Genomic DNA, 14,093 nt, shown 5'->3' with positions numbered 1-14,093 from the left:
ACCCAAAAATCTTGGAGTCATCTTCAGAATGTTCTGTTTCCACACCCAAACTATTCAAAGTTCCATACATTCTGATTCAGATCCATTTCAAATCCATCCATCTCTCTGTCTCATGCTGCTAGCACCTTATCAGGCCACTACTATTCACCTCAGCAACTAAAACTGCCAGCTTTCACTTTCACCAGGCCGGCCCATTCCTCACACAGCAGCTCAAATGATGATATCATTTAAAATAAAATACAAACTTCTTTCCAAACCCTTCAAAGCCCTGCATATTTCTATAACCTCTTCCTACCCATCTTTGCCTCCCTCACTAATTCAGCCACACTGGGGTTTTTTCTGTTCCTCCAACTCACCAATTCTCCTGCTCCAAAGTCTTTGTACCCACTAATCCCTTATTCCCTCCATCACCTCCAGCTTTACTGAGATATTATTGACATATAACATGTAAGTTGAAGGTGTACAATGTGATGATTAGATATATGTATAAAGTCCAAAATAATTGCCACAATAAAGTTAGTTAACATCTCCATCTCTTCACATAATTATGAGTGTGTGTGTGTGTGTGTGTGTGTGTGTGTGTGTGTGTGTGTGGTGATAACATTTAAGACCGACTCTTAACAAATTTCAAGCATATAATACAGTATTGTTAATTATACTCACCATGGTGTACATTATATCCCCAGATCTTATTTATCTTATAGCTGAGAGTTTATACCATTTGACCAGCATCTCCCCACTGCCCCTATTCCTCAATTCTTGGCGACCACCATTCTAACTCTATTTCTATGAGTTTAGGCTTTTTAAGATTTCACATATAAGTGAGAACATACCATATTTCCTTTCTCTGCCTGACATTTCACTTCGCTATTCCTTCTCATGAGAATGCTTTCCACATCAAAAACACCATACACATACACACATACCACCTACTCTGGAAATAGCTCCTTCTCATATACAGGTGAATCTTAAACATCAACTCCTTTTGTGACCACCCTATCTAAGGCAGCTCCTACTTCCTTATCTCCAAATTATCTGATTTTTGCTTTCCTTCAAAAAAGTGTATTACAATTAATTTTTATTTTGTCAGTTCATTTTTAAGCCTGTCCCCACTCCTTTAAAATATAAGCTATAAGGATGGAATATGCAGCTTATTCATCATCATATCCACAGAAGCAGCAACCTGTCTACTACTTAACAGAAGCCTGTCAGTGTACATCAAACAAATGAATGAAATAATAAATGAATATAGGACTGTGTTAAACAATGGAATTAATAATGCTATTAATAGAAATACAGAAACCAGAAGGAAGAGCAACTGTTTGAGAAGAAAATAAGATATATTGAGCTTGGTGCCAGGTGCTTGAAAATATAGGACTAGTGGACATACAGGCTGCAAAAAGATATAGACTGGGATTCTGCTGATTGTAAATGTTAGTTGAAAAAAATAATAATTACATCACAAATGAGATAAAATTCTGTAGGATAAATGACAAGCAAAAAACAACATAAATATAAAATGATTGCCTAGGTACAATAATCTAACACAAATACTACAAAACCAAGACAAATCAAAACTGTTTCACAGTTTCAGTTTTTAGCAATTCACTAAGAACAGTAAAGTACTCCTACCTTACTACTATTCATTGCTGGTCATATCTTAGCTAAAGTAGCAGGTCCATGTTGAAGGATTACACATTAGGGATGAGGAACACACTTGAGAAAATGTGCAGTGAAGTCTCACGGGAATGACCATAAGTCTGGCCAGAAAACATGAGCTGCAAGAAGAAATTCAAGGAGTCAGAAATGTTAACTACAGAGAAAAAGGTAAAAAATGTACACATAGAGTATAGTAGGCTACTATTGGAATTTAATTGTGACAGTGTATCAGAGTCAGCCCATTAAGAATGCTATACTCACCTAGCTTATCTACACTGTTTACTCTCTCCCCTTTCCATAACCTTTTCAATGAGTAATGCCTTACTTTCTCCTGTAACCTATTCCCTCAGTTTTCAATAGGTAATTCATGTTTTTCTCCATTTTTACAGCATAAAACTAATTTCAAGTTTGAAGCATGTCAAAAGAAGCAAGTAATCACATTTCTTAAAATACTATTACAACCTAGGGGCACCTGGGTGGCTCAGTTGGTTGAGCTTCCAACTCTTGATTTCAGCTCAGGTCATGATCTCATGGTTCATGAGATAGAGCCCCATGTCGGGCTCTGTGCTGATGGCAACGTGCCTGCTTGGACTGCCTCTCTCCCACGCTCTCTACCCCTCTCCTGCCTCTCTCAAAAATAAACAAACATTTTAAAATATATTCTATTACAGCCTAAAGAAGTAATTAATGATGAAAGAAAAACTCTCAAAAGCTGGGAAGGTTTAGGAAAGATTCTCCCAGTAAACACATATTGTCTCTAATATGAGTATACCAAATCCTGATTCTTCCATCAGCTGTTCTCTCAACCCTTGAAACTATAAGAATTTCTAAGCTGTTCTCTTCTTTATCATTGATGGCAATATATGCTGTTTATAGCTCTGTCACAGTTCCTCATTTTTTAACTCAAGCCCTTGTGTCTCTAATCTTGACTTCTTGGTTATAAACGAAGCTCTCTCCTTCTTTCAAACTCTTCTTTTTTTGTTTGCCTATTCTGTTTCCTGTCATTTCCCCTACATCTTTGACTTTCACAAGAATCAGAGGATATTTCATGGAGGTTAGCAATAAGATTACTCCTCCTGGTCAGGAGTAATGTGTCAGAGTATCTTCCAAGTCTCCTACTCTTCTACGCTTTTTACTTTTTTCCAAAGAGTTCCTTCTTAGCCCCCCAGGCAAGCATTTCTTCTCCTCTAGATTGGGCAAGGTTCTCAAAACTAGAACTGGGAAATCTAATTTGCACATAACGAGAGTATTATTACATCCCTCTTCTTCCATTAAACTGTGACAAGATCGGGGACAGGGATTATTATCTTAATATGGCCATCATCCTACATAATACATGGAACACTACAGCCACCAAACAAGCGAGTACTGAATCAATGAAATTCCAAACTAAATTATGGCTTTCCCTGACTTCTGCACTTTGGTGTAATGTGAGGCTTTGACAAGAGTTTCTACATTAAATGATAGAATTCATGACTTCAAATGATACTTAAATGAAAATTTTAATCATGCTTCTCTTTTATACTGCTATCAATAGCATATCTTCAATTAAACCCCTTAGACACAGTAAACAGTGTTACTTATAAATATTTCCAAAGAACAAAATGTATGAGTGTATACTTAAATGTACATATTACATATGTTATCTAAATTCCACTCCAGAGACAGACTGCAAAATTACTGGACAATCCACTTAATTTGAATTTTTTTTAGCCACTTCTCAATCAGCAAAGATAGTTGAGAATTACCTAGAATTTCATGATTTGGTCTTTCACTATAATATAGAAAGAGTTATTTTCAAAGATGTAAGGACAAGAAAGACAACTATTCAACTAAGGTTTCATGTCCAACACTCAGCAGTATCAAGTGTCCTGTTCAAGGAAGCTAGTCAAAGCAGCCACATGTTATTTATGTCTCACTCTCCAACTCAACTCATGTCTATAATTTTTATTTTTCAATGAAAAAAAAACCTATTTTCCAGTTGATATTGAAGTCATTTTGATTAAAAAATAAGTAACAACTTCCTTGGTAGCATTTCTAAATGCAACATTTCTTTCTTTGAACTTACTATAAACCTATGAACAAAAAGTATATTCCTTGTGTTACTTCTAAGATATTACCATCCTCATCAGAACTCAGCAAAGATTTCTATAGACAAGTTTGTGGCGCCTGGGTGGCTCAGTCAGTTAAGTGTCTTCACTCCTGATTTCAGCTCAGATCATGATCTCATGGTTTGTGACTTCAAGCCCCACATCGGGCTCTGTGCTGATAGCACAGAGCCTGCTTGGGATTCTGTCTCCTCTCTCTCTCAAAATAAATAGAAATAAACTTTTAAAAAAAGATTTCTACAGACACATTGAAAATGCACAATTACTACTTTGTGGTGTACCTTAATCTTCCTCACCAACTTCCCCAACTACATAGGCTACCATCTTTAACTCACATTCATAGTAAAAATATAGTTTCTATTCCTTAAATAGGCTTCTCTTCATGACCAGGACTACAGTGAGGTATGAGGGGTGTCTAGGGTGCACGATCAATGGAGACTTTCACTCTCAGGGTCATACAAGAGCCACCCTGTAGCTGCATGACACTGAAAGCCAGTACCTTCTTAAATTTTCTGTCTTAGGCATCTAAATAGGTATGGCAGTAATGCCTATATATAAGATTCTAAATTGTTTTTTAATGAGTTTGAGTTGCATGTGCATACAAGTGACAGACTTATGCTGTTTTTTACTCCCCTTCTTTCGGTAGCAGCATCTCAATTTTCTTCTGTTGAACTACCCTTCTCTTATTTTCAATCCATGTAGTTTGAGTGACACTAATCATTCCCACTCTCAGATTCCTAAAATAAGCACAAAGTTCCTAGAATACGTGCATAACCCAGGCCTGGAAAGTCAGCATATTTCCTTCCCCAAGCAGTAGATCAGGAATGGGTATATGACCCAATTAGGCAACTAAAACTCCCAAAAATTTTGCCAGAACTAATTAGAAAGTTCTCTTTTGGCTGAGGTTGCTGAACTGAAAGAACACAGTAAGTACCCACTCACCAGAGAGCCAACCCAGAGAAGACAAAAGCCAAGAGACAGAAAGAGAATGAAAGTTCTGAAAATATTTTGTCCCTAGATCTAATTACACCTTTGTTCTGGTGAATTCAGATGTGAATAGATGTAGCTGCTAGAACTTTAGAATTACTGTTGAGAAACAATTCTCTCTGGATTTCTCATGTTCCTGCGCAATCAGAGACTTCTGAGCAAAAGGTACTACAGGATAATTGCACAACAACCAGCCTTAGAAGCTAAAGATCGTGTCTCCCTAAAGATTAAGACTTCCAATGAGCTTTGGAGAAATAAAGCTCTCTCCATCCCTTCCCTGAAAGATATTCACCTATATTCCTTTTTTTTTTTCTTCTTACATTTCCTTTGTTACCTTATTTTTTTTTAATTTATATTTACTTGTATTCTAGGGTACTAAACCAAAGACACTTCCCCATTCTCCCCTGGAGAGATTTGCTTAATGAATAATCTCTCACCTCTGCAGGGTAATTTCAGTCCCACCAGTGTTTCAGACTTAACAGCTACATGAGGCAACAAATTATTTTTTTTAATTTATTAATTCATTCAACAAGTATTTGCTGAGAGCCTACTAAGTTACGTGCCATGCACTTTCCTACAAAATATCTCAAACAAAAACTCCTGCCCTCATGGAGATTGTATTCTACAGAAGAAATAAAATACAAAATAAATACATAAAACACACAGCATAAAGTGTTGACAACTGTTATAAAGAAAAGGAAGGAAAAAGTAATAAGACATGTAGGGCAGGTAGGCGATTTCAAACTGATGTTGGTTATCAAAGACTTTAAGCATGAAGTGATATTTGAGCCAGGACCTAAGGGAGAAAAGTAAGTAGGTCATATGGACATCTGGAGAAGAGCATTCCAGGCCAGGGAAACGCTAACTGCGAAGAACTTATTTAAAGATGAGCAAGAGGCCTGCATAGAAGAGACAACAGAAAAATCTGAGTTCAGAAAAAAGTCCTGCATTAGGGAGGGAGAGCAAGACCACAAAACACTAGCTCATTTTGAGGATTTGAGCCTGTACTCTGAAGTTACATGGGAAGTCACTGCAAGATTCTGAGCAAAGAAATTATACTAATATTAGTACAATATCACTAATTACTAATTGGCCTCTTACTAATATTCTGAAGCTAACATTATGAAAACAAAAGTAGTAGGAGGGAGCCTTGTTAGGAGTTACATAGAAGGAAAGAGAGGATGGTGTTGAACCAGAGTGAACCCCAAAAAGAAGTGGTGAGCAGTTGGTCAGATCTCATATTTTGAAGCCAACAGAATATGCTGAAAGATTGTTGGTGAGAAACAAAAGAAAAAGAGTCAAGGTTGGAGGTCTGGGCAAAAACAAGGATGGAAGTGCCACTTACAGATATGGGAAGGATTAATTTTTTTTTAACTAGGTTTCTACCGCTGCAATCTAAAAGAAGCCTGACAAATATAAAATTCATGCCAGAAATCAGGCACTACAATTGACAGCCCTGAACTGTGGAACTGAGTCAATAATAGAAAGTGAAGGGTATTTGGAATTCCTCTACTGTAGAATGAGAAGTCAGCAATCCTTAATAAGAAAAGCAACTGGTAAATTGGCACCTCTGGTAAAATCGGACTATGCAGCTACTAAGGATGGAACTATAGGATACTTAGTAAAAAATGTTGGGATGATAGTATATTGCCAACTGTGCAACAGTCTTCAGTAAGGTCATTCAAAAGAGAAGCACACTTTGAGTGGTCTTTATAAAAGAAAATCTTTTCAGTCTTTCATTATAAATCCAAGATGGCTGATAATCTTATAATTTACAGGGATGAAAACCAAATATCCCTAAACTAAAATTAGAGCCTTTAACCACACAAAAACAAAATATGAGAAGCCCTTTTTTTAAAAAAACCGTTTATTTTTAATTTTTAAAATATCTCATGAGGCTCGAACAAACAATCCAAAGATCAAAACTTCAATGCTCTACCGACTAAGCCAGCCAGGTGCCCCAAAATATGAGAGAAGCCTAATGCTCCAGGCTCCTCCCCAAGCATCCTAGCAAAGAAGATATTTACCCATTATAAAGAACTACGCACTGTGAAATAGTCTGGGAGCAGGGTCAAATCAGCTCTGCACTATTACCTAAAGAAGCTGCTCTCAATGGCTAGAAAGAGAAGCCAACAAGGAAATTGAGAAGCCTAGGATATTCGTGGTTTCTTAACCTCAGTACTACTGTCATTTTGAACTGGAAATTCTCGTTGTTAGAGGCTATCCTATCCATTAGAGCATGTTTAACAGTGTTCTTGGGCTCTACCTACTAGTTGTTAGCAACATCTACCTACTTCCCCAGTCCCAGCCTTCCGTTATGACAACAAAGATATCTGCAGACATTGCCAAATGTACCCTGAGGTAAGAATTGTTCCATGTTGTAGAATCACTGGGTTACCGTGATGCACAAATTGTTCAGAGGCATACCAGAAGATGATCTGATTCACGGACTAGGATCAGACTTTGGGTATTTGGGAGAAGGTGATCAAATGAAAATAAATAAAACACTATGTTTATGAAGAGTTTTATTGCCTAAGAAACTCCCAACAAAGATTTGTTACTGCTTAGCCCCTAAGATGGTTCCTGGGACCCCAACACCTCATCAACAGAAAGTGAGGTATTGAGGCAATGCAGTCCCCAGTACAGGAATCTCTCTCAATACTCATCTTAGCTGTAACTAGGAGGAAAGAAAACAAAGAAGACCATCCTGGGTGGTAGAAGCAGAGATAGCCATATTGGCTAATCAAAAATCTTCCTCCACTGCCAGGCAAAGAGTCCTTGCCATACCTATCCAATGAAATATGCACATAGTATGGATTGTGGGTTGTTTCTTCTTTTTCTCTTTTCTAATTGACAGTTTTTATTGTCTTTATGCTATATTCTTTCTACCAATGAACACAAACTTTATTACAACTAGTTATATTTATCATGTAACCAGTTACTAGACCATAAGGCTATCTATTCAAAAAGGACTGGGAGAAATTACCCAGAGATCTTAGACTTAAACTTAGATGCAGTATTTAAATGAGTCTTTGACTTGCCTTCTTTTGTTGGGGAGCAGATGGTAAATGCATTGGAAGTTGTAAGTGAAAATTTTACATTAAGTCAGGTGCGGGCTTTTTTTCAAGGTTGTATAGATGCAGAAAGACATATATGCACATTGGTAAGATTATAGTGAATATTTGGTTATGCCTGCCCAACATCCACTGCCCCTTCCCATGGTCACACTGTAGTCTTTTTCTTTCAGTGACCTCAGTCCACATGATTCAGATCATGTGACTGGCCAATACTTCCTATGCCCAGTTCCAGTAGTTAGTACCTGATCCAGATCTGGCCTCTACTATCCCTCTGACCACAGGATCAAGGATGAAAACATCACGCAATTCATACAATGAGATGTAATCCCAGGACTTATATAAAAACTATGAGTAAGAGAAATGCTTTTTATGTTGGTCTTTCTAAAGTAAAAGAATGTAAGCCTGGATCTATCAGAGGGCTCCACATAAAGAAAGTCTACCTGAAAGTATATCCAATACAACAGAAAGCCACTGAGTATGTCCTCAGGCCATTGTTTGAGTCTTTGAATCCATCTACATCTAAAGAAAGTACACTAGTGTTCTACTTTTTGAGCCAGTGGCTAAGCTAATAAGAGTAGGGTATTGAACTCATGCAACTGAAAGCAATTCAAAAATTTAATATTTTATCAGTTATCAGATGAAACTGATATTGAGTTTTCACGTGAAAAAAGCTATAAGCTATAAATCTGTAAGAATTAAATTATTTGCCTAAATTCATACAACAAATTACTAGTAGTATAGATTCAACCCCAAGCAGATCTGCTTCTAATATGCAAGCTCTTTCCACTACATCATACTGTCTTTCAGGAAAACAGTCTGAAACTTCTCCCTGCTTTATAATTATCATGTAGCCATGAATACCCATGGAGTGAGTATTCTATTAACATTTGTTACATGACCAAAAAAGGAAGAGTCACATGGCCCCCTGCTCTCTGTCCCATTCCTGCACAACCCACCTCTTGTGTTACATGAAACATTTCAGAATTATTTTTATAATGTAGGCCAACTTGAGGACATGTCTATTTCTTCACCACCTTCATCCTCCTCCAACAACTATATTACTATATATAATAGCAAGTGTCTCTAAGCCAAGCCACTTCGATGCTAGAATGCCAGCTCCAGTCTTAGGGTAAACTAGGCTCCAAAACACAAATAGGAAATCAGAACTTTAGAAAGAGGCCATCACCAAGGTCTAGCTACTATTGTATAATAATTAATTGTGAAACTCAGAAAAGGACACCTATCTTATATGTGACAATACTGCTGTTTATGTTAATATTTGAAGATATTTGTAAGAACCACATCAACTTCCAAAAAGTAACAGCTATTTATAAACAGTAAAATCTCTTTCAAATATTATTAAGGGTGAGAGAGAAGGGAAGTGGAAAAGAATTTATGAACTTAAGATCCCTGATATTTTCAAGAAATCTGTCTAAAAAAAATGAAATTTTTTTTAAATGTTTATTTTGAGAGAGAGAATGCATGCAGGCACAGAAGGGGCAGAGAGAGTGAAAGAGGGAGACAGAGAATTGCAAGCAGACTCCTTGCTGTCAGTGCAGAGCCCAATATGGGGCTCACTCCAGGAAAGTGAAATCATGACCTGAGCCGAAAATCTAAAGTAAGACACTCAACCAACTGAGCTACCCAGGTACCCCTAAAACTATGAGAATTTTTGACAGAGCCGGAACACTCAGTTGCACAAGGCAACTTTCGTTTCCCTAGAAGGTGTAGTGGATTGACTCACAACCAGGTAAAAGACTCACTGGATTCAACATTCCATTTTTATACATATTCAAAAATAACTACTTTCTGGCTAATATCCACTACTTTCTTAGACTTCTTTTCTTTTTCTTCATTTCTAGCAGCTGAATTTCTCTTTCAGAATTTTTTTTTTTTTTTACAATAGGACAACCTCCAACAGAAAATAAAGCAAGACAAGATGTGAACATTGGGCAGGTAGCTAGAGTCACAGATATCTTGGGATCTCACTTCCAATAAGAATTCATAACAGCAAAGCCGCAAATATTTCAACATGGACCTTTAGAATCACTCCCAGATAGTTGAAACTGTTATAGTTAAAACCAGGATTGCTAATGGTTTACTATATTTAGACATTTAACATTTGCATTCACTTCAGGTTTAGCATATGAAAGAACTAAGTTCAAACCCCAGTAAACACTTTTATAGCTGGTTCTCCTAGGATAAAGGATGTGACCCAACATTGGTTCCAGACCACAAAAAGAATATACAAGCTATCCAATTTAGAGTTGTCAAGAAAATCAAAACAAGTACATAAAAAGTGTATGTACTCACAGCAGCCACCAAACAAACGTTAATGTCCCTCCCCTATATCAGTATCTGAATCCATGTAATTTACTCAAAAACTTTTTCTGACAGATATTGTTTCCACCTTGGAGGTTAAAATGTTCAAGAGGAGAAAGAGGGGTTAGGATGGTGGAACAGCCCAGGAGAACCAGAGCTTGTCTCGTCCCTGAAACGCAGCTAGATCAGGACCAAACCATCTTGAATATCTAGGAAACCGATCTCAGGATTAACAAAACAATCTGCATAACTTGACACAGAACTCAGCAGGTACATGGTGTGGAGAGGTGAACTGGGGAACACAAAAGCTGTGGAGGGTAGACAGCCATTTTTACAAAGAGAGGGCAAAGATAAAAAGGTGAACCAGGGAAGAGAAAAGCCAGGGAGGGTAAACAGTCATTTTTGCAGAGAGAGGGGACAGAGAGAGAAAGAGAAAGGGGGAGACTGCAGCACTTTGGGACAGTACATTCTAAATACAAGGAGAGATAAAGAGTTTCCCAGACAAACAAAAACTAAAGGAATTTGTGACCACCAAACTAGCCCTGCAAGAAATTTTAAGGGGGACTCCTCAAGTGGAGAAAAGACAAAACAAAAAAAACCCCAAAAGCAACAAAGACTAGAAAGGACCAGAGAACATCACCAGAAACACCAACTCTACAGACAGCACGATGGCACTAAATTCGTATCTTTCAGTATTCACTCTAAATGTAAATGGACTAAATCTCCAAACAAAAGACACAGGGTATCAAAATGGATAAAGAAAAAAAAAACAAGACCCATCTATATGCTGCTTGCAAGAGACTCATTTTAGACCTAAAGACACCTGCAGATTGCAAGTAAGGGGATGGAGAACCATCTATCATGCTAATGGTCATGAGAAGAAAGCTGGAGTAGCCATATTTATGTCCCAACATGGCAGTTCTCAAACACATAAATCAATTAATCACAGACATAAAGAAGGTCAATGATAATAGTACAATAATTCTAGGCCTTCAACACCCTGCAAGGAAACAATGGCTTTGAATACCACACTGGACTGGATGGATTTAACAGATATATTCAGAACATTTTTCCTAAAGCAGCAGAACAAATATTCTTCTCAAGTACACATGGAACATTCTCCACAATAAATCACATACTGCGTAACAAATTGCCCTAAGCAAGTACAAAAAGATCAAGATCATATCTTTCATATTTTCAGATCACAACACTATGAAACTTGAAATCAACTGCAAGAAAATTTTTAGAAAAACCATAAATACTTGGAGATTAAAAAACATCCTATTAAAGAAGGAACAGGGTTAACCAAGAAATTAAAGAGGAAATTAAAAAGTGCATGGAAGCTAATGATAATGAAAACACGACAGTCTAAACCTCTAGGAAGCAGCAAAGGTGGGCAAAAAAGGGAAGTATATAGCAATCAGGGCCATCCTAAAGAAGGAAAAAAGGAGAAGATGACAGCATAGGAGGGTGCTGGGCTCACCTCATCCTGCTGATCACTTAGATTCCACCCACACCTGCCTAAATAACCCAGAAAACCACCAGAAGACTAGCAGAATGGACTCTCTGGAGCCAAGCGTAGACAAGAGGCCCATGGAAGAGGGTACGAAGGGTGAAGAGGCAGTGCTCACGACACGGACTGGCAGGGGGAGCCGGGGCAGTAGAGGGGCAGCCCGTCTGGCAAGGCAGAGCCCCCGAGTCTGACTTGCAAAAGCAGAGGGGCCAGACTCTGTGAATTTTGACAGTCAGCGGGACTTAACATCTGGAATGTTAAAAGTCAACAGCTCTGCTCTCAGAGAGCGGCAAGGGCGAGAGGACGCTGGGAGAGAGAGTTGTTGAGCCCGGGAAGACAGAACTCAGCTAAGCAGGAAGACGAAGGTGCTGGAAAGCACCATCTCCCTCTCCTATCCCCCAGCCGAAATCCCAAAGGGAACTAGTTCCTGTCAACGACCTTGCTTGCACTGCGCAAACACCCAACACTGTGCTTCTGTGGATCCATCCATATGATGGGTCTGCCTCCCTCCCGGTGCCTCAGGGCCCCTCCCAGGGTGGACCACCAAAGGCAAAGTGAGCTGAGTCTGCCCCTCCTGCCCCTGTGAACCTTGCGGATCCACCCCAGCTAATACACCAGGTCCCATTACAGAAGCACCACAAGCCTGGTGGTGTGCAAGTAGCCCAAAAAGGGGCCACACCACTCTACAGTAAATCCTGCCCCTGGGAGAGTGGAAGATGAGGTATACACCAGTCTGACTATGGCCCCAGCAGTGGGCTGGGGACAGATATCAGGTCCGACTGCAGCCCCGCCCATCAACACAAGTTACTCCAGACAGCACAGGGGAAGTGCCCTGCAATTGGGCACCACCATAGGGACTATCCAAAATGACAAAACAGAAGAATTCTCCTCAAAAGAAACTCCAGGAAGTAGCGACAGCTAACAAATTGATCAAAAACAATTTAAGCAATATAACGGAACAAGATTTAGAATAATAGTCATAAAATTAATCGCTGGGCTTGAAAAAAGTATAGAGGACAGCAGAGAATCTATTGCTACAGAGAACAAGGGACTAAGAAATAGTCATGAGGAAATAAAAAAAGCTATATAAATGAGGTGCAAAATAAAATGGAGGTGACACAGCTTGGATTGAAGAGGCAGAGGAGAGAATAGGTGAATTAGAGATAAAATTATAGAAAAAGAGGAATATGAGAAAAAAAGAGATTAAAAAAAAACCAGGAGTATGAGGGGAGAATTAGAGAACTAAGTGATGCAATCAAACAGAATAATATCCATATGATAGGAATTCCAGAAGAAGAAGAGAGCAAGAAAGGGGCTGAAGGTGTACTTGAACAAATCATAGCTGAGAATTTCCCTGATCTGGGGAAGGAAAAAGGCATTGAAATGCAAGAGGCACAGAGAACTCCCTTGAGACGTAACTTGAATCGATCTTCTGCATGATATATCATAGGGAAACTGGCAAAACACAAGGATAAAGAGAAAATTCTGAAAGCAGTTAGGGATAAACAGGCTCTAACTTACAAAGGTAGACACATAAGGATAGCAGCAGACCTATCTACTGAAACTTGGCAGGCCAGAAAGCATTGGCAGGAAATCTTCAATGTGAAGAACAGAAAAAATATGCAGCTGAGAATCCTTTATCCAACAAGCCTGTCATTCAGAATAGGAGAGAGAAAGGTTTTCCCAAACAAACAAAAACTGAAGGAATTCATTACCACTAAACCAGCCCTACAAGAGATCCTAAGGGGGATTCTGTGAGTTTGAAACGTTGCAAGGACCACAAAATACCAGAGACATCACTACAAGCATGAAACCTACAGATATCACAATGACTCTAAACCCATATCTTTCTATAATAACAATGAATGTAAATGGACTAAATGCTCCAACCAAAAGACAGAGGGTATCAGAATGGATAAAAAAACAAGACCCATCTATTGGCTGTCTACAAGAGACTCATTTTAGACCTGAGGACACCTTTAGATTGAGAGTGAGGGGATGGAGAACTATTTATCATGCTACTGGAAGCCAAAAGAAAGCTGGAGTAGCCATACTTATATCAGACAAACTAGATTTTAAATGAAAGGCTGTAACATGAGATGAAGAAGGGCATTATATAATAATTACAGGGTCTATCCATCAGGAAGAGCTAACAATTATAAATGTCTACGCGCCGAATACAGGACCCCCCAAATATATAAAACAATCACAAACTTAAGTAACCTTATTGATAAGAATGTGGTAATTGCAGGGGATTTATTTAATACCCCACTTACAACAATGGATAGATCATCTAGCCACAGGATCAATAAAGAAGGGCCCTGAATGATACATTGGATCAGATGGACTTGACAGATATATTTAGAACTCTGCATCCCAATGCAACAGAACATACTTTCTTCTCAAGTGCACATGGAACATTCTCCA

General features: G+C 38.5%; 1 protein-coding gene across 3 annotated transcripts in view; it reads right to left on the bottom strand.

Annotated features, from left to right (window-relative positions):
- Nucleotides 1–14,093, bottom strand: part of FER (FER tyrosine kinase) — a 433,226-nt gene that overhangs the window by 404,711 nt on the left and 14,422 nt on the right. For 2 of the 3 annotated variants that reach the window (XM_027036470.2, XM_053225532.1), the window contains exon 2: nt 1,633–1,778. The exons of the other annotated variant lie outside the window; for it this stretch is intronic. The gene's annotated coding sequence lies outside the window, so the exon portion shown is untranslated. The remainder of the gene's footprint in view (nt 1–1,632; nt 1,779–14,093) is intronic. 3 annotated transcript variants of the gene reach the window in all.

The sequence above is a fragment of the Acinonyx jubatus genome, chromosome A1 (assembly GCF_027475565.1).
Source record: "Acinonyx jubatus isolate Ajub_Pintada_27869175 chromosome A1, VMU_Ajub_asm_v1.0, whole genome shotgun sequence".
In the NCBI taxonomy this organism is placed as follows: Eukaryota; Metazoa; Chordata; class Mammalia; order Carnivora; family Felidae; genus Acinonyx; species Acinonyx jubatus.
Note: the sequence above shows the minus strand (reverse complement) of the source record. Positions and strands in the feature narration are given on the sequence as shown.